At 34.2% G+C, this 21,923-nt stretch overlaps 1 protein-coding gene across 1 annotated transcript in view; it reads left to right on the forward strand.

The window, feature by feature from the left end:
* Window positions 1-11,958: 11,958 nt before the first annotated feature.
* Window positions 11,959-21,923, forward strand: part of EPHA6 (EPH receptor A6) — a 721,750-nt gene continuing 711,785 nt past the window's right edge. The window contains exon 1 of the mRNA XM_046658947.1: window positions 11,959-12,021. The gene's annotated coding sequence lies outside the window, so the exon portion shown is untranslated. The remainder of the gene's footprint in view (window positions 12,022-21,923) is intronic.

Genomic DNA, 21,923 nt, shown 5'->3' on the forward strand with positions numbered 1-21,923 from the left:
CCTAAGGGATTTAAAAAAGTAAAACAGAGTTACTCCTTTCCGGTAATTTGGTACTTTCCAAGAAATCTTTGATCTGTAATTTGGTCTCTTGAATGTGTTTACCTACAGGGAAGGAGATTCTCTGGGGAGACAAATCATCAGTGAATAAATCGTCCTTCTCACTTATAATTGGTCTCCTGTATCCCTGATTATCAAGAATCAGTCTCCTAAAATATGATCACTCCTCCTTGGAAGGATAAAACTTGAGTTTCTCAGCCATGAGAGCTGAGGACAGATTTGGATCCTGACGACTTCACCACAAAGAGTTTCTCAAAATTTTACATTTCTCACCATAAACTGTGTCTGGGGCAATCAGTAAATTAAGAAAACTGATCAGTGTCTTATAAAAGTAGCATCTGCTTTCTTGTGCTTAATTATACTTGGGAAACCTGCATTGGATAAAATATTCTCCATTTGCCAAAATGTTAAAATGGCATTATCATTTCTATTACACTTACTTTATTGCACAAGATCCTGGTGGTAAACACTTTGACACACAGCACTTAATGACTTTCCTTTCCTACAGGGTAATGAGGAAAATGCCTATTTTTTTTTGTTTTGCTTTTTTTTCTTTTGTTTTTTTCTGCCAACAATAAGGCTTCCCATCTGTCATTCTTTTCTTTATACTGAAGCCATGCTGCTCCTGGCGTGGGTCACATTTGTAAATGTTTCATTTATGAACCATTCCTCCTTCTGACTCCTCTATAGTACAGAAATGTCTCACAAAAGATCAGCTGTCTTGCAGTTTATGTGTATCTAAATCTGGCATTGCATTTGCTCTGTCACTTCCCCAATAGTTTCCACTAGGAAGTTGTCCTACATAATTCTCATGACTTTATTTATCAAATAATTATGCTAAAAGCTGTTTAATGGCTAAGTGATATGACAACTCATTGTCTTAGTATTTAATTTGTCTTCATATTTTCCCTGCCCATTTCTCTCCTTATAGACAATTCTGTTCCACAGGCCATATTACTTACTAAAATCCTCAGTACAGTTCAGTTTAGCAATTCAGAAGACAACACACATTCTTTAGGCAGTCAAGGATGTTGAAATTATGGAAAAAAGGGTTAGAAAATTACTTTTTTATTTAAATTATTCTTTTGCAGCATCTCTATAGAATGTATATTATTGTATGAACAAGTATCATGTATCATGGCCTGACAAGCATGTTATATAAGCATCTGACTGTGAAATCTAAGTGTTCGTGAACAGTTTAGTTAGCTGCATTAGAGAGGAATCTTCAACATTGGCAATTTTGCTTCACCTTTTTTAGAGCCTAAAGGAGCTCTAAAAGGAGCTAGAGTGTGGATATTTCTGGAATCAGCTGGAAAGAGAGGATGGAGGAGTCACGAAAAAAATAGCATTGTCTTTAGATATCTCTTGAGGATTCTTCTAGTGGATCATTTAACAAGGGAAGCTCAAAGGGCGAAGAAGAAACAGTCATGACCCATGACTGAATAGGCAAACTTGTGTTTGCTACTTTTAGTTTTCCATACTAAGCCGTGCTGCCCTGAAGAGTGGCTAACAAGATCAGAGTCTGTTGAGAACCAGGTTGGGGTGGATACTAAGGCTTAGAGAATTACTTGGTTTAAGGCAGAGCAACTCTCAACAATTGGTAGAATAAGAATTATGACTTGGCCAAATTTACACAGGCACACAATACTACATCAAAGTATAGAACCCACCAAGTAAATAGAAGATATAATCTAAACAGAGGGTAATTTCCTTGGACGCGACAGAAGTTGGAGTTTTAGCAATTCTCTTTCACTGTGTTTCTATGAGGAATTGCTTATGTGGTGTGATTTTAGGTAGGCTGTGAAAGAGTCCCAAGTCACTGTTGCCTGGAGGGTGCTGTAAGCAATTCACGTGTAACTTGGATAAATAAATAAATGATGCAGGAAGGGATAAGGGGAAACAACTGTTCATAAGCACATTTGTGTGCTATCTTAGTTAAGATCTTTTCTTGATATGATGAGTGCTTTCAGTGGGGCAGGATAAGGGGGGATAAATTGAACACAGTGTGCTGTCAGAGGTGGGGATAGATGCACAGGGTTTAGACTGAGAGCGAGTAGCCTGAGGGCACTCTCTGATGAAAGGGTTGGGGCCAAGGTAGAGCAGAGAAAAGGATTCCAAAAGTTACTGAAAATGTTTGTCTTCTCACAATCCATTCTGTGCTCAAAACAAATGCCTACTTTGATTTTATTTTTACCCCGAAGACCACTTTGTCCTGTAATCATATCTTCGAGAGATTATATGTGAATAGCCTTTGACGTTGCCTATTACAAACTGAGCACAATGGCCATTTAAGTTTTGTCCAGTGCCTACCTTTCTACTAATCCTGCACTACATTTTAAATAGTTGGTTAGGAGTGGTTTTTCCCAAGATACGAGTTTCTTGCCCAGGCTCCCTTCCATTCACTCCGTTTATTCATTCATTCATTCATTATTTTATTCAACAGATACACACAGACACACACAGACCTTGCCCCTGAGAATATCGTCCTTTCAAAATTGTTTAATGTGTGTATTTTTCAAAATTTTCATGATACAACTAAGATTTTTACCTATAGTTTTTTATTTCTGATGACTAAAGCTTGGATTAGAAAAATGTTTATTTTTGATAATGTTTGCTTCAATTTTTTTAGTCTTTCACTCTAGGTAAAACACTCTGTCTCGACCCTGACAAGTTTAGCAGGTATTTCTTGTATTTAGGATTATTTTGGAGAGTATCTTTCAGGTAGAAAATTATTTCCCTTCCTGTTGACTACTGGGATGCATTTCTACAGTCTATTGATTCCTTGGCATTTCTATAGAAACTAAGATAAGTGGTCCAATTACTGACAGTTTTGATGGTGATGTTGATGTGCTGCTGGCTGTCTGCCCTTTTAGAATGGCAGTTTAATTCTGCACAGTCTACTAAACAGCCGCAGCCTTTCCTTGTCCGCACCTGCTGAATAAGGGCGTTTTAATCTGTTGTGTTATTTACATGTTTGAATAAACTATGGCATGTGGGTTGACACAAAAATTCTAATGTCAGAGTGAAAAAATGACACCAGGTACTCTCTTTGAGAGTAGACGTTGTATTGTTTTAAAACCTTTGTGTGCTGTGCAGTAGCTAATGTAGAGTCTTAAATATAACAGACAGTAAATGATTATTGAAATAACATTGAAATATCTTAATTTAAAATCAAGTAACATTTTTGTTACTTATTTCCATATGTCTAATGAGGGAAGTTAAAAACAGTTTCCGTTATGTCCATGTAAGTGTAATGGAGGTAAAAAACAACATTGAAGGAAAAAAAATTTCGCTTTCATTTTCAGGAAAAAATAGTCTCTCATTTACTCATATAATTTTTTCTTATATTCTAGTAAAAGTAATTTTCTTCTTGATGTAAAGACAGTATTGTTTCTTTTTAAAGTAAATGTTTCAATAGTTTTAAGACTGTTCGTCTATTATAGTGGTTTTGCATTGAGATTGTATTATACTGTAGATAAGACTTTCAAATTAGTAATCATAATCTCTTCTATTAGAGCTATAAAAATGATGATTTAAGTGCATATCAAATTGTGAGTTTCATAGTATTCTTCCGTAAAAAAAAAAGGAAAATGTCCAAAGCCCATGAAAGACAAATGATAAATGTAAGAAATGAAAAGTTCGAAAGGCAAGAAGCTTCTCTGATTCTATGTAAGCAATAGGGAGCAAGTTCAATGGTTTGGGCTAGGTGGGGTATATTTAATAAACGTTGTGAGTTTCTGTGAGAGATGAGAAACTCACAACATTTATTAAATGTATTACAAGACTAGCAAATCTAAGACTAAAACCAAATAGTCTTTTTTGCCTAAACTCTGTGTAATTGAAATGAATGGAAATAATACAGATCCTAAATGAAGCTACTTAGTTTATAGATCAAAGTGCTGAAGATGTCAAAATGGAAGAATTAAATATTATGGTTAATTAGGAACATGCCAAGTTTCCTTTCTCTTTTTTTTTGTTTTGTGAGGAAGATTGTTGCTCACTTAATATCTGTGCCAATAAATCCTTTATTTTATGTGGGATGCCACCACAGTGTGGCTTGAGGAGCAGTGGTATGTCCATGTCCGGGATCCGAACCTGTGAACCCAGGGCACCGAAGTGGGGCATGCACACTTAACCACTACACCACCAGGTGGCCCCTCCTTTCTCTTTTTTTAACCATAGAGATAACTGAGCAATTTGATGTTTAAAGCTGGACTTGTGAGGTGACTCATTGATAAGTCTTAATGACCTTGCTCAGGAGCCCAGGAGTGAACCTGTCATTTAGTGACCTCATGATGGATCAGATCCAGACCTGGGTTCTCCTTGTGTCTCTATAGGAAGTCTTCCTGTCCAATGGCAGGCTTTACAAATGATTATGAGGCTTCAGCAAATAAAGCTGTGTCAAGCAGGATAATGATAGAGGTTTTTAGAGCAAAATGGGAAGGTGTGGAAGTGAGGATGCACATAACTAGTTATATTTTAATCAACTACTAACTATTCATTATTTGGGTAAGGTTTTCAGTGGCAGTTCTCACTCTACGGTATAACTTGCCTTCTAAATAGTGAACTAGCTTAAATCTTTTCGTGTCCTTTTTCTCTAAGGTGATGTGAAGAAAAATAATCTCTGGTTGTTATAGCTTATTTTTCCATCAGAACTAAAGGAGTGATCTGTTTTCCAGAAGGGAGACAGAGACAGAGGTTTGGACATGCTTTCTGAAAAAGATACCGTTTTCTAGCAGAGTAGAGAACTGAAGCGTATGAGTTTGAAGTTCTTGACTTGATTGTGTTCTCTGATTTTGAGAAAGGTGTTTAACATCACTATGTTCATATATTACCTCATCTTTCAAATAGGATTTCCAAACTCAGCTGGGATATAAAAATTAATCATGAACAACATCTACTTTAGAAACAAACAGCAACAACAGAAATAAGAAAGCCACAACAAAACAAATGCTATAAGTACACCTAATGAACAAATATTGATCTCAGCTTCTTGATAAAAGTAGTTTCATTATTTTTAAAAAGGAGTGATCCTCTTTGGAAAATATTGCCTTAAAAATAGTACCAATACACAGAAGGACATACCAGTGGTAAACACAATAATCCTATGTTTATTTAAAGTAATCTGTGTTTGATTTTTTAGGAATTAAATATTGATCCTAACTCTATGAGGGTTGATACCCAGAGTGTACAGATCTAGAAGTAAAAGCTTTGGTTTTTGTCAATCAAAAATATGCAGTTAGAGGGGCCAGCCCGGTGGTGCAGCGATTAAGTTCACACGTTCTGCTTCGGTGGCCTGGGGTTTGCTGGTTCGGATCCCGGGTGCAGACCTACGCACCACTTGGCAAGCCATGCTGTGGCAGGTGTACCACATATAAAGTAGAGGAAGGTGGGCACAGATATTAGCTCAGGGCCAGACTTCCTCAGAAAAGAGAGGAGAATTGGCAGCTGATGTTCTCAGGGCTAGTCTTCCTCAAAAATGAATGCAATTATGTCAAGACTAGATTAGATAATGTGGTAATCTGAATGTCAGTTTAAAGCAGGATCTAAACAGGGTGACATTCAAATAGACTACTGCTAAAATTTATAAATATATATGTGCATTGTTTATATATCTGTAATTTGAAGTCTTCTCTGGTCATGATGTCGAAACTATTCCTTTTGTTTATTTACCTGTTTATTTAGAGCTGTGGGAGGTGTATACAGTTGGTGGACTGTGGAACTATAAACGGCTCCACTGTTGTGTTGTTACTAAGTGACTTAGTAACTTACTTTACCTTTCTAGACCTTAATTGTAAAATAAAGACTCTAAATTGAATGATTCTTAGAAGGAATGCCTTAGTGCTTTTTACATGAAGTCTATTGGAGAAAGTTCCCAAATCTGTATTTCCTGTTGTCTGAACTTTTAAAGGTATTGATAAACCTTTGAACTCAATTCACGTCATTAACTTGAATTTTTACAACAAATTATCCTAAAAGAATAGCTACTTTCTTAATGGGTTGATTGATCTCTTCCTTGATTAATTTTTCAAAATGATATTTAAATAAAATCTCATCCTTTCTTACTGTGCAGTTGAAATAAAGATGATCTTCTATTATATACTATGAACCTATAGGCTAATTGTTTTAAAACTAGTATCCCTTAAATTTACTAAAAGGGATGTAGACAAAGACTTGATAAATTATTCAAGGGCAAGAAATTAACACTGAGCTTTCTAATCTTAGGTACTCATTGCTCTCATATTTAATCTGCTGTTATCAACCTTAACTTTATCATTTGATATCTTCTTTTAGAACACAGTAAAACTTTCTTTTTCCGAAAGAATGAGTAAAGGAAGCACTAATAAATTTAGAGATATTTTTAGAGAGAAATATAATATGCTGGAAATTTATTTCTAAAAGTAGGAAAATTTTATGTAGTTTTACAAGCATATTCTATGTGTTATGTTGCTTATTAAACAAAATAAACATTTCAAAACTTTATTTTGATACCACGAGCCTACTGCTACTTCTGTTTATTTTTTGTTATCCAAATTCTCATTTATTACGATATGAATAAATAATTATATTTTCATGTATACTCTTGAAATAAACAATAGGTGTTAATTTTGCTGTATTTAAAACCTTGCCATTAATAGTAAATTAAAAAGTATTGGCTCCTTGTTGAAGTGGCTGTCAATGTGGTGTTATTTCCCTTCTTTGCTCGACAGCACTTGTGTACTCTGGTGGGACAGATAACTTTTGCTGAAAGCCAGCAGGAGGAGCTCTCACCTTGCTGGGCCCATTGCAATTAGTGTACCTGAAAAACCTGAATCTGGGGATTTTATGTATGAGACAAATGATAAAATTTAAACATTCATCACATGTAATGGTATTAAAAATTTCAAAAATCCTCAGTTTTATTTTAATACCAGTGTTCATTCACTTGTCTAGAATGCAGATTTAAAATTTTACTGTTCTTACAGGTTTTTAAAAGGTCTGATTCCAGTTTAATGAGGAAAATAAAGCAATTATGTAAATCTTGTCTCTTGAAGCTACTAAGAAACAAATTCTTCCTAAGGATCTACACTTTTGTAGATATATACGTTTTTCTTTTTTGTTTGTTTTGAAATGAATATACTTCACAGTTTACAAATTATGAATATTGAGAACAGAGCAGCCTAAATATGTTTTAGAAAAAATAATTATATCAACTAATTAATTAATTAGCTATAATTTCTATATATAATCTATGAAAAATAAATCTCTCTTGTAGACTACAGTTCATATTAGAGATTTTTGAACATTCTACTCCAGTAAACCCATTGATTTAAATAGCATGATTTGTAAGTAGTACTGGTAAATTTTCTGTAGAAACCATTGATGAGAAAACTGGATACAAACTTAGGAAGATTTGGAATCCGCAAAAGAAATAGTGATGTTTCTCTAGTCTACAAAAATAAAAGAGACAGAAAATAATGAAATTTTATATTCAAGCTTAAAGAGATAGGAAGAAAACACTGTTAAAAGGTTTAAAGGTTTTAAATGTTTTTAAAGGACATTCTAGCATCAGTCTTCCTTGGGTGGAATCCAGATCTATCACTTGGTGATCCCAAGGAAAATTACTTAACCTTTCTGAGCCTCAGTTTTCTCATCTGTAAATTGGTATTAAAAAAGAAACAACTTGTAGGACCATGTGGAGATTACTTGAAGAAGAAAGTATTTAAAAAATCCTTCCTGTAGTGACTATGAATTAATATCATTATTTTACCAGCCTGCAAGGGAAATAATGATGTATTACAAAATATAAATGTGCTACATGAATAACAGTCTATTCAGTGCCCAAAAGTAGACACTGGTATTACATACTTCTGAATTCTTTTCAATAGTATATACCAAAAATAAAAATAACTTTTATTTGAGAATGAGATAAACTTATAGGTTTGAATATTCATTATAATGTTACTTTCAACTTTTTTCTCTAAATATATGAAATTATTTTTGTTACGCTGAATGAAACTAGATGCCATCAAATATCATTTTGTATATTTGTATGTATGCACATATACAGTATATGTGTATATATATATGTTTTTTTGTGTGTATATATATATTGTCCTCACTGTACTTTCTGTTACTTCCAGTCTTATTGGAATTGTATGTTAATATGGAGTAAATTAAACTATGAAAAAAGTATTTTAAAAAGCTGTAGCCATTCTTTTTGTGGTGTTAGCAGCCATTGGAAACCATTAGCTAAATATATTAATTCATTAGGAGTAGAAAATGGTGTAGCTTGATTCAGTCATTCCTTCTCCATTTATTACTAAAATATATCAGTAAGAGAAACATCCCTTCATTAGCTATTTCTTTATTCAGAGGTAGTTTGTATAGAAAAAGTGAAATAAATACTTTATTCTTTTCAGATTATTTACAGTTTTTAAAATATTGGTTTTCTAATTTTCTGCCAAAGTTATCAGTAGGTATATTTTATCATTATGAATGAGTGGATTTAAGCATATTTGAAGTGTTGCAGTCCCTTCTAGTCATTAACCTTTTATATGATCAAATAATCCATTTTTGGCCAGAGGAAGCCTGTGCAGGTTGATTCCCAGTCCTTTTGACATGACCCTAGCAGATATTGATATCTTCCGTGTTTTCTGCTAAAAGGACCATAAAACACCACCAATGAAGTAATCTGACAATAAATAAATAAATAAATAAATGGAGCCTTAATCTGATCAACCTACTAAATATATCTACCAATTTAAAGAAAATATGAGGAATGGAGGCGTATGTTCAATGATATCTGTATACTGGAAAAATCTAGAATGTGGGACAAAACAACCTACATTTTTTTCTTTTTTTTTTTTTGCTGAGGACGGTTCACCCTGAGCTAACATCCATTGCCAGTCCTCCTCTTGTTTTGCTTGAGGAAGATCATAGCTGAGCTAAGATCTATGACAGTCTTCCTCCATTTTGTATGTGGGACACTGCCACCGCATGGCTAGTGAGTGGAGTAGGTCTATGCCTGGGATCCAGACCCATGAACCCTGGCCACCAAAGTGGAGCGTGCGGAATTTTAACCACTTGGCCACAGGGCTGGGCCCAAAGCAACGTAGTTTTTTTCAGTAAATTTGATGTCACTTAGTAAAAGAGATAACTGGCTAGTCATTAGGGAAACATGTATTAAAATGGCAGTGAGATACTGTAGCACACTTGTTAAAATGCTTTAAAAACTAGACAGCACCAAGTCCTCATGAGGATGTGGAGCAGTTGGAAAATCAAACATTCTGCTAATGGGGATGTAAAACTTTGTAGCCTTTTTAGAATACAGCTTCACAGTTTTATAAAAAGTAAGCATTCTTGGGGCTGGCCAGGTAGTGTAGTGGTTAAGTGTGCGCGCTCTGCTCCAGTGGCCCGGGCTTTACTGGTTTGGATCCTGGGTGTGGACCTCCACGCCGCTCATCAAGCCATGCTGTGGCGGCATCCTGCGTATGAAATAGAGGCAGATTGGCACAGATGTTAGCTCAGGGACAATCTTCTCCACCAGAAAAAAAAGTAAGCATTCTCCATATAACCTGGTAATCCCACTTCTAGTTACTTACCAGGGAGAAATGAAAGCACAGATTTACACAAAAATCTGTATGTGAAAATTTATAGTGACATTACTTATAAGGTCTCCAACTGGAAATAGCCCACATGTCTGTTGACTATGGGATTCCATAAGGTAGAAGAATACTTTCTTGCAAGAAAAAGGAGCAGGCTATTGATGCACACAACAAAATAGATGAATCTCAAATGTGTTATGCTATGGGAAAGAAACCAGGCTCAAAGGGCTACATGCTCTGTGATTTCATTCATTTGACATTTTAGGAAAGGCGAAACCATAGGGACAGAAATCAGATTAGTTGTTGCCAGGAACTGGGTAGGGAAGGGATTCACTATAAACAATCACAGAGCAAATTTTGGGGGTGATGGAAATATTCTATGGCTTGATTGTAGCGATGGTTACATGAATATAGGGGTTTGTCACAATTCATAGAAATGTACATTTAAAAAGGGTGAATTTTATTCTAAGTAGATCATATCAATGAGTCTAACAACTGAAAAAGATGGTGTGGGAAGCTACAGAATAAAAAAACACTTAAAGAGGTATGTCAGCTCACTGTGACGTATGGCACTTATTTAGATCTTGATTTCCTGTTAAGTTGAGACAATAGCAATATTAAACACTAACTGGATATTTGATGACATTAAGGAATTACTATTATGAATTAAAATATTGTAGTTATATTAAAAAGAGTATTTTAGAAATACCTACTGATATTTTTACAGATGAAATGATACAACTACTGGATTTTACTTTAAAGAAATCTTGGAGTGGGAGAGTAGGTAAACGTGTATAAATGAAATAAGATAAGCTGTAAGTTGGTAATTACTGAAACTGGGTGATTAGCACATGAGGGTTCATTGTGCTGTTTTCTCTACATTTTAAAAATGTTTGAGAGTTTTCCACAATAAAAATTATAGTATTATAGCTCAGTTTTGCAGATGTACTTTAGTAAATACATTTTAACAATACTGAAAGAATATTCTGCAACGAGTAAGTAGAGTTTATCCCAGAAATTTAAGCATGGTTTTATATTTAAAAATAAAAAAAAAATCTATTACAGTGATGCAAATAAGAAAAACCACAGGATCCTTACTATAGACACTCAACAGCAGATGCCAAGAAACGTACTCCCAATGGCATTCTTTTAAACTACACATAAAAATACCCATTTTCTTACCTAGATAAAGAATCAGAACTCTTGATGAGATAACAAAGCATTGTTTCTCAGTGTGGTCCACGGCCTACTGGCATCTGTGGGACTTGGAAGTAGCAGTTAAAAATAAAGATCTGCTGAATAATGGGCCCTACACATTTACATGCTGGAAACACTACAAAACACCTCCCCAGTTGATCTCCATTTATCTTTCCAGCCTTGTTTCTGTTCTCCTACTTTCCCAAAATAATTCCTACTCCTAGTTCTCATTACAGCAACTCTGAACTGATTTAGTCATGTCTCAGTTACTTTATAGAAGGTATTCGAAGAAAAGAAAAAACAGTATTTGTTTTTTATCACATCTGATTGAAGACTCCCTCATCCTAGCCCAGCTTAAATTGCATCTCCTTTGTGAAATCCTCCCAGCCTGCCCTACCAGCCTTAGCCCAGCTTAATTGCTAGGCTACTATATTGTCTCTTCTATTTTAGAATTTAACAGAATATGTTGTAATTATTTGTTTACATGTCTGCATTTTGATCAGATTATGAATTACTTCTGTCAGGGAAAAAGAGGCATAATTTTTATTTTTGTTTTTGCCAAACTTAGCAGTAAATATACAACCTAGCACATAACAATAATTATATAATGTATGCTTTGAAGAAATTAGGTGTAGTCAAAATGAGTTGTTTTCATACTTTGTCAATCATATTTAAGGGCATTTAATAACAGAGAAAGGAAATACAGAAGCCTATTTTAATATAGTTTTTCCTTCCTTTAATGTGGTATAAAAAGACTATATATGAAAGTGGGATTCTGGAACAGTGAAGGTGGTTATTTCATTAATTTTAAGAGCTATTAAAAATGACTTTGTTAATTCTGTTATTCAGTTATTTATTTCATTTTGTATTATTAAAAACAAATTACATATTTTAAAATTAACTTACAACCACCTCATACATTTTATCATTTCTTAATATTATTAAGTATTAAATGTTAATATTTGGTATATACAAATAATTTTACAGTAAGTAATGCAACTTATTAAAGCTAATGCAATGAATAATAGGGTAGTTAACATTAATGATTTAAATAACTTTGATATATTTTTGCATCAATTGAGAAATTCATACAAGGTTTCTTTATTTAATTCCAGTTGTGTTGCTTGATACAACTACTGTTCTTGGAGAGCTAGGATGGAAAACATATCCATTAAATGGGGTAAGTTTAAACATATTTTTAAAAATGTTGTCCTTGTTAGGATTTTAGGGGCTGTTATGATAATTAAAGGAACAGTGGATCTTTTGCTCTATTTAGTATGAATTTTGGCATATAACTTAAATCCCATAGAAAAGATTAAAATATAGTTAGGACTGGTAATCAATGGAATGATGTGTAAAACATCTTTGCCTTCTTCTAAATTGGCAATTGTTCTTTCATGTAGTGTTTGTAAGTAGAAATATTAGAATATCACCCATATAAATATTTTCTTTAGAAATCAATTTCTGTGTGTAAGTTCAAGAAACTTTTCTGTTTATACGTTCATTAAATTTGGTGACCTTAATGAGTATTTGTGCATAAACAAATTTTAGGTTATCTTACATAAGTGGATATTACAGATATTAGCAATTTTGTTTTTATTAGAAAATATGTTTTTGAACTTGGAGAAAAGATGCATTATGATTAGGTTTTTGTTAGCTGGGAGTAGTTGCTTTTGAAAGGCTTACAAGGATGTGTAATTTACAAAGGACAGTTTTTTCAGGTACTAACATTGTTTTAGCTATGGTTGTATTTGACTTTTTATATGTTTTGTTATATTTTGCATAATTTTCACATTGCAGTGCATTTCTACTTTTTTTTTCATTTCAAGCTAAAATAAAAGGGTGGTTTGTGAAGGTTTTTACTTTGGTTTTTGTCTGTTTAAACAAAATCTTCAATAATAGAGATATTCAACTGTTTTCAGATACGCTTGGGTTAGCTTTTCTTTCTTTTTCTAAAAATTGTTTTTTTCTCATTCATCATATATTTACTTCATATTTTTACATTGCTTCTTCCATTACATTTACAACTTTAAATCTGAAAGGAGAAGTTGACCCAAACAGATTTTATTTTTTTAGAATCATCCAGGTATTGCTGTTTAAATTTGACCTTTTATATCAACAATTATTCGTTAAATGTGTGCATTTTCAAGTAAAAATTCCTATGAAGAGTTAAGTCTTCTTGTCTTTGTTTAACAGACTGTTTCTTTAGATTTGTTTGTTTTATAGACTGGTTTTATTTTTTCTGAAGTTTTCACTTTATTCTAATAGAGCTCTCATCGCACCATTTCTGAGGAATATTTCTTTTAAGTTAAGGTTATGCTTTTACTCTCTTTATCTTATTCCCTTTAAAATGATTAAACATCAGTATTTGTTGAGTATGTTAAGTATGTCACATTTATCACGGTTACTTTCAAGAAGTGAGTGAAACTTTTTTCCTAGAATACCCTTCTAAGATATATGCATATCTCCTTTTCTCAGTAGACAGAGTAACTTACAAATAATTAAACGGTTTGTAAGTCCTACTTTTCCATTTTTCTGAAAAAAGTGACAAAAATATATGGGAGTTATTGTCACTGGTCTCATGTAGTCATAGCCAAAGAATCATTTGAGGAGCAGGAGTTACGCCCCGCACTGGTGATTGTCTTTGGTTGATCAGGGTGCATTGCAGAGCAAACTAGTCTCCAGGACACACAGGGCTTGCAGAGTTACCAGTAAACTTCCTGCTCTGGGTCTTGAGATGATTTTTGTCTAGGTTTATGAAATGGAGAATTTTTCTACGACTTCCGGTTTATTGGTTACAGAGAGGGAGGGCAGAATTGTCTAACAAGGACCTCACCTCATAGTTTTTTTTCCTTCCTTTCTTTTTTTTTTTTTTTTTTTTTGAGGAAGATTACCCCTGGGCTAACACCCACTGCAAATCCTCCTCTTTTTGCTGAGGAAGACTGGTCCTGAGCTAACATCTGTGCCCATCTTCATCTACTTTATATATGGGACGCCTGCCTCAGCATGGCTTAATAAGCAGTGTGTAGGTCCGTGCCCAGGATCCGAACCGGTGAACCCCAGGCCACCAAAGCAGAGTGTGTGCACTTGACCGCTATGCCATCAGGCCAGCCCCATAGTTTTTCTATTTGCCAGATGCCACGCTAAATTTTACATTTTATTTTCACAATGTCTCTGTGAGATATGTCTTAGTTTTGTTTCCCGATTGGAGGAACCTAGTCATAAGGAATAAAAATACCAAGAAGTTATAGGCCAAATAGTGACTGGTGGACTCTTCTTCAAACTCAGGTATTTTCACTCTAGGACCTTTGTCTCTGTCGTTAGAGAGGAGCACTAGAAACTTCGTGAAAGTCCAGTTTCTTTGTGTGTGATATTTGCAGAATTGATTTAGATTTCTTTTCTGCCCCTGATAAACCAAGTGCTGGACCGAGATGTACATTTTGGACACTAGCCAAGGTGTAGCAAGAGGAAAGAGAGAAATAGAAGGGGAAAGAGAGTATAGTAGAAAGAAATATGATAGAATAAGGTGGAAACGGAAAAGATGTTTAAAATTTATTGATGGTTAAAATTATTTACTCTCATCACTTCTATAAATCAAGCACAATTTATCCCATGAAAGATGTGGAAATTGAGTCTGAGGTACATTAAATAACTTCTGCAAGGTCACAGAGCTAGGAAGTAAGACAGCAAAGATTCTAAGCCAAACATATCCTGATCTTGAAACATGGTGGTCATTTCTCAGCTAAGTGCTTTTTATTTCTTCTAAGATTCTAACATAGAAAGATAAGGGCCAGTGACCAATGTGTAGACTACAGAGGGAAAAATAACACGTGATTCAGACATTAAAAAGTAAATCTGATGATCAGTTACCCTGAACTGTCACTGTTAGAATAGTCGGTATTACTTTTAGATTATGCACCAGATAATAATGCATATATGCCAAGTGTCAGCAGTAGGAATACTTGAAAATAAGAACGCATGGACATATTTTAAAGAAGATCAGATAAGTAAGTTTTAAAGAAAATATACAGCTTAAATTTCCTTGTTATGAAGGGGATAGATTACTAACAAGAATGGAGTTTTACTTAATGCTGTTTATAGGTTAAAACAAGTAAGGAAATAATCAATAAGGATGAAGAACTTTGAAAAAAAGTCTACTAAAAATGGCAAGAATGAAAATCATTAAGACGTCAATACTGGTTAAATAATTTAAAATCTATGGAAACTGTTAATCAGTTTATAACATTTAAACCAGCATTTATGTCTGTATATTAAAATTGTAATTATATCTATTTGAAATGGGCGTAGTTTTTCAGGTTCTCAGGTTTATTGAGTTATGGTAGTTTGGATGGTCATTTTAAGTAAAGTTGCCCTTTTTTCAGACACTAATTCAGTTAGTTTTACAAATATGTCATGGGTAGGAAAGACAACTAGATGATACATTTGTCAATTTGATGACAAAAAGTATATTTGGTATGTCTCTGAATAAAATATTTCCTAGGAATAACTTTTTAATTGATAAATGTTTTTCTATAAAGAGTTGAACTAAGATTTTTTTTTTTTTGAGGAAGATTAGCCCTCAGCTGACATCTGCCAATCCTCCTCTTTTTGCTGAGGAAGACTGGCCCTGAGCTAACATCCATGCCCATCTTCCTCTACTTTATATGTGGGACGCCTACCACAGCATGGCTTGCCAAGTGGTGCCATGTCCGCACCCGGGGATTCGAACCGGCGAACCCTGGGCCGCTGAGAAGCAGAACGTGCAAACTTCGCTGCACCACTGGGCTGGCCCCTGAACTAAGATATTTTTGAAATCATATAATGTAGTATATAAAATATGTCATTTAATAAAAGATTTCAAGATTTTCTTTTTTTACTTAGAAAACCTGCTCCACCAGTAGAGTCATGTTGATGTGTTACAAGACTAGGCATCTATGATGTACCTGTGATTAAAACCATTACTGGTTATGTGAGTACAAGGTGAGCATCTGTGGTTAGTGAATTTGGAAAAGAGATGAGTAGTCTTGAGCAAATGACTTTTTAGGCTTGCAAACATGAAAAGAAGATATTTTCTAAAATGTTTGCTTGTCAACTCGTTTGCACCAGCATTAAAATGTCCTTTATTTTCTTTTAAGCAGTGCCCAGAATTCAATTTAAGAAACTTCTGTTTTATACTCTTTGTGCCAAATACGCTGCTAGAGTGCTTAAGTTTTTTTTCTACCCTCAAGGAGTCTTGCAGTGTAGAGATAATTCTACACAATCATAAGGCCAAAGAGATTGTCTTCGATAGTTTTGAGTAATATTTTGTGAAAGAGTAATAAAGGGAGGGATTAACTCTGATTAGGGAAAAATGGTAGTAGAATGGGACATATCAACTCTTTCTGATAAATTGTGAAGGAATTGCACGTGGGCTGGAAGAGAAGGTAGAAACCACCTTTTGGGCAAAGGGAATGTCTTGAGGAAAGGCACAGAATTCATAAATGTGTGCATGGGGTTTTAGGAAGTTGACAATCGTTTGTGTGTCTAGAGTGGAGGGATGTGGTGGATATAAGACTGTGCTCATGGGCTAAGCTGAATTGTGGGATACTTGGAATTTCAGTGTCTTGATTGATCTAGATAGTATATATCTCAGCCCCAGTAAGTAAAAGTGAAAGTAAAAACTTTCTAGATTCACTTAAACAAACAAAAATATTGAAGCTTTTTTTTTTAAGACAGTAGTATAGACTCTTGGAAATGAAAGATGTCTTGGAAAATTGTAAGGAAAGGATGTTGAAAATATAGGTGATGTGACATTATTGATATATTGAGATCAAAGTGAAATTAAATAATTAGATTTGTATAGAGGTTGAAGCTTGGATTTGAAAAGAATGAATACACCAGAGAATTTGGGACCCAGTGGTCATAACTCTTAACATTGTGCTCTTACTGTCTAATGTCAAGAATTTTATATCTACATAGTTCAAAACTCTTAAAATCCTTGTAAGTGTCTCGTCCATCCTTTATCTGTACTCTATTAAGATAATAAAATTATGATGATCTAACAGAGCAGCTAACAGAGTGCCATGATAATCAATGAAAGAATGCTGCATGAATGAACATTTTTGCATAGCACTATAGAAATTATAGGTGAATACTGAAGAAGTGTTTTCACAAACATTAAGTGTAAGAGTATGCTGTGGATTTTCTGTTTGCTATGAATAACTATTAACTAGTTAATGCTAAGTCTTACTCTGTGAAAAACTGAAGGACCTGTTTCAGTTTTGAAAATCCCAGGGGAAGGAGACAGCTGATCTTTAAGAAGTCATGCCATTTTAGTGCTAATAAGAAAAAAACATGAAAGAGACTGCTCATGCAGTAACTTTGTATGAAGGAAGAAATTAAAAAATGTGTATCTCCTGAGTTTATTCTTGTAACCTGACAATATATGAAGAATATTATATATATTTTCTTGAAATGTTGTCTCCTGTTTACTCCTTTCCTTTTGATATTTTTATTTATTCAGTTTATTTTTAGGCAGTATATAACATTGTAGATGAAAGAGAAAAATGCAATTACACTAAGAGGGCCTGTGGTTAAATGTGATATTTAAAATCCTTAAAACCCATTACAGATCGAGTCCCATTCAATGCCACACAGCGGTAGGTGTGGCATTTTGGGGCATCTGGCTCAATATTGACTTTGACTAATAAAAAGTACCTGCTACTAACCAGAAAAATAAAAGACTAATAAAAAGTACCTGCTACTAACCAGAAAAAAATAAAAAAATAAAAAAGGGATTTCATGATTAAAACTTAGATTGTTCCCTTTGAGCTTTAGTAATTATATTTGAATTTCTTAAAATTTAATAGCTATGGGGCTTTTTAATTTTGATATTGTAATTGAAAAGGTAAGTGACTTGTTTGGGTAGCCACATACTGCTTATTAAATGTACTTATACCTGAATAAAGCCTGACAATTAAAACATAGCATTTCATAGTAATAATAATTCCATAAGATATTATTTGATTTATACCTAAAATTATGTATATTTGATGTTGATAGAAGTAACTTGATTTTTAAACACTCCATCAACTCACCTGAAAGATTTTCACTATTTATTTTTATTCATAGTAGTATTTTTTAGCAAGAAGATGAAAAATTTGCTTATCCCAGATATTTTTCTTTTACTCTCCTCTTGTCAACTAAGAGGTAGTTAAGTTTTAAAAGCTCATTTTTAATGTAAATGTGATAGATCTTTGTTACAAAGTTGTAGTGGACATAGTTACAGGCATGCCAGTATTCAAAATCAAACTTCCTTTTCAGTAATGAAGTACATTTTAATAAAAAATTAAGAGAAAACTGAATGTTAGTAGGAAAAAAGTGCTGTTGGATATTACGCTACATTTTATATTAGTTGAAAACTAATTAGATTAGAAATTAAATTAGAGATTAGAAAACTAATTAGATTAGAAATTAGATTAGAGATTAGAAAACTTTGTGTTTCTCACATTCCAAATATTGGTTTTAAATAACGTATCCTATGTGTATTTTTTGTATTCTGTGACTCAGGTGATCATTAGGGTTTGAATAATGGAAGATCATACAAGATATGTGATTTTATCTGTTAAATATAATGAATTGAAATTAGGAAATTTATCCTGAGATATTTACGAAAAATAAGGACACAACGTATTCCTGTCTAAATATAAGCTGGACTTAGTAATTCAGTTACTAATGTGTTTATAATGAAAAAAACTAATGATTTCTGTGTTAAAAGAGGCCAATATTTTAAATAAACTTCGTAGAAAGATACTTTATTCCATAAATCAGAGCCCATCACTTTCTAATATCATTGTTCCAATGTTGAAAATCAAAGATAGAATGTGTTTGTGATAGAGAATGGAATATCTACTAATAATTCATCTCTGATTTTGTATTGTAATTTCTGTATTTCATATAGTAAGACCAATTTATCATAGAAGCAGACTCCAGTATTGCATTTTGATTCATTTTATAGTACATTGAAATTATCCATAACTACATGTATATGTTTGAATTCTGAAAATATAAACTTTAGTGATAATTTCTGTTAAAAATGGATTGTTTAGTTATTGTTTTCAAAACTGATATCAAAATAAGTTTTTTCCTGAGAAACTTCACAAAATATGTGGTAGTTTTCTAAATATCCATTATGTTAATTTCAATCATGTTATTTCATATTTCAAAGAAATTGCTTTTCAGTTTTGGAAGTTTCTATTATCATATCCTCAAACTCAGAGATTCAGTCATGCCCAGTCTACAAATGAGCCCATCAAGGGCATTCTCCATTTCTGCTATAGTGTTCTTGATCTGTAGCATTTCATTTTCATTCTTTCTTAGGACTTCCATCTCTCTGCTTACGTTATCCACCTGTTCTTACATGGTCTATTTTATCCTTTAAAGCCCTTAGCATATTAATCATAGTTTTTTAAACTTCTTGATCTGATAATTATAACATTTCTGACTCTGGTTTGGATGCTGCTTCTGTCTCTTCAAACAGTGTTTTTGCCTTTTAGTAAGTACACCTTGTAATTTTGATTGAAAGATAGATATGATGTCTGGGTAAAAGGAACTGTGCTAAATAGGCCTTTAGTAATGTAGTGGTAAGGCATGAGGGGAGGGAAAGTGTTGTAGAATCCTATGATTAAGTCTTAGTCTTTCAGTGAGCCTGTGTCCTGGATGGTAAATTTCACCAGTGCCTCTCAGTTTTATTTTCCCCCATTAGGTGGAACAGGATTGCTAGAGGGAGCTGGAGTTGGTGATTTCCTCCCCTACCTGCATGACTAGAGGGAGCTGGAGTTGGGTATTTCCTTCCCCTTCATGGAAGGCTAGAGGGAGCTGGAGTTGGGTATTTCCTTCCCCCTTTAGGGAAGACTGGAGGGAGCTGGAGTTGGTATTTCCCACCCCCTACATGAAGGCAAGAGGCAGCTGGAGTTGGTATTTTCCTTCCTCTACGTGGAGGACTAGAGGGAGCTGTACTTGGGTGTTTCCCTCCCCCTACAAGGAAGACTAGAGGGAGATGAAGTTGGTATTTCCTTCCCCCTATATGGTAGACTAGAGGGCGATGGAGTTGGTATTTCCTTCCCGCCAGCTGGAAGACTAGAGTTGGTATTTTCCTACCTTTACACTGTAGACTAGAGGGAGATGGAATTGGTGATTTCCTCCCCCTGCACAGTAGACTAGAGGGAGATGGAGTTGGTATTTCTTTCCCCTACATGGTATAGAGGGGGATGGAGTTGGTATTTCCCTCCTCCTACGTGGAAGGCTAGAGGTAGATGGAGCTGAGTGTTTCTTCCCCCTACAAGATAGACTAGAGGGAGATGGAGTTGGTATTTCCCTCCCCCTGTATGAAAGGTTAGAGGGAGGTGGAGGTGGTGTTTTCCTTCCCTCAATTTGGTATGGTTCTGATAAAACCCCAGCAGGTTAGGCTTTGTTAAAGTAGTTTCTTCTGAGGGCAGACCTTGTTAAAAAGAATGGAATGCTGTGGCATATTTCTCAATGGTTCCTTTCCACTTTCAGCTGTCACAGATATTATATAGTTGAGTGAAGCATTTGTTAACAGTTTCATAATTATGATTTTACTCAATTTTCCCTAACCTTCTACTTTCATGCATTGAACTGTCAGAATTTTTCACTTTCTCTTCACTTCACTCACTATTAATAGCAGGTGGGTTTGTAAGTCCATTTAATCTTGAAAATAAATCAAGCTTTTGTTCCTTTGTGTACATGGTGTTATTGCTATTACTCTTTACTAATCCGTAAAGGAAGACTTTAGAGCTTTCCTGTGGTGTGCAGGTTGAGTAGTAGATTGTGACACTCCCAGGGGCTGTTAATACCTTAATACCTCTTAACTATTTAATACCTGAGCAACTGTGATTTGTGATGCCTCGCTCTCTATTATCTCAGAATATTCCTAGCTATATGGCATCATCTGAAAAAAAAAAAAAGGATTTCTGCCTTATTTTTCACCAGTTGAAAGAACATGTATTGGATAATGATGAAATTAATTCTGTGGTGAGGAAGAGAAGTAAGAGAAAAGCAAGTAACAACAACTTAGGAAATCAGATGTGAAGTATTTATTGATATCTGTGAATATGTAATTAGCTTCATGTTCTTTAGGCAGCTGAAAAATAAGTATGTATGCAATTCGTTTTCCAGTGTCTCTGCTGTTTCTTAGTGTATAGTCTTGATGGTGTCAAGCCAAGATGAAATCTTGCCATTTGGGACAAGGATGGACCTTGAGGGTGTTACGGTAAGTGTATTAATTCAGATGGAGAAAGCCAAATAAAGAATGATTTTATCATAAGTGGAAGATAGCAACAACAAACAAACAAACTGATACAGAGAACACATTGGTTGTTACCCTGGGGGACATAGAGGGTTGGGTGAAAGGAGTAAAAGAGAACATGTGTACAGTATGGTAGTTAGTCTTTGGGTGGTGAACATGATGTCGTCCGTACAGAAATAAAAATATAATGATGTACACCTGAAATTTATGTAATGTTGTAAACCAGTGTTACCTCAATAAAAAAATTTAAAAAACCCTCCCTTATTGTATAATCTAACAAACTAAGATTCTGGTTTTATCAGGAAGTTCTAATTGTTTTAACTAGAGTTATTCAAAATATTTATAAACTATTTCATTTATAAATGAGTCTACATGTAAATCCAAAGCAAGCACATACACCTGTTAAATTCTCTTATGAAACCCTAAGGGACTAGTAGTGAAATATTTAACAACTAGGTGAAACATAGTAGACCACGTATTTTTATAAATTTAATTGTAGTTCAAGTGATTGACTTACTCTTATGCCCTACAATCAACCGCCAAATCCTGTTGATTCTGCTTCCTAAAGCTCTTTCATATCAGTCCATCTTCACTTTGTCAGTTTGGCTCTGCTCATTTCTCTCCAAATTACCATGGTTGTTTTTTGAATTATCCGCTTGCTTTGGGTCTTTCTCCAGCCCTTTGCATCAACCTTACAGCCCATCCTTGGTGCCATTCCTAGAACAGATCTTCTAAGTCATACCCTACCCTACCTACTGCTTACTTACCCTACGCTG

This window comes from Equus quagga, chromosome 4 (assembly GCF_021613505.1).
Source record: "Equus quagga isolate Etosha38 chromosome 4, UCLA_HA_Equagga_1.0, whole genome shotgun sequence".
NCBI lineage: Eukaryota > Metazoa > Chordata > Mammalia > Perissodactyla > Equidae > Equus > Equus quagga.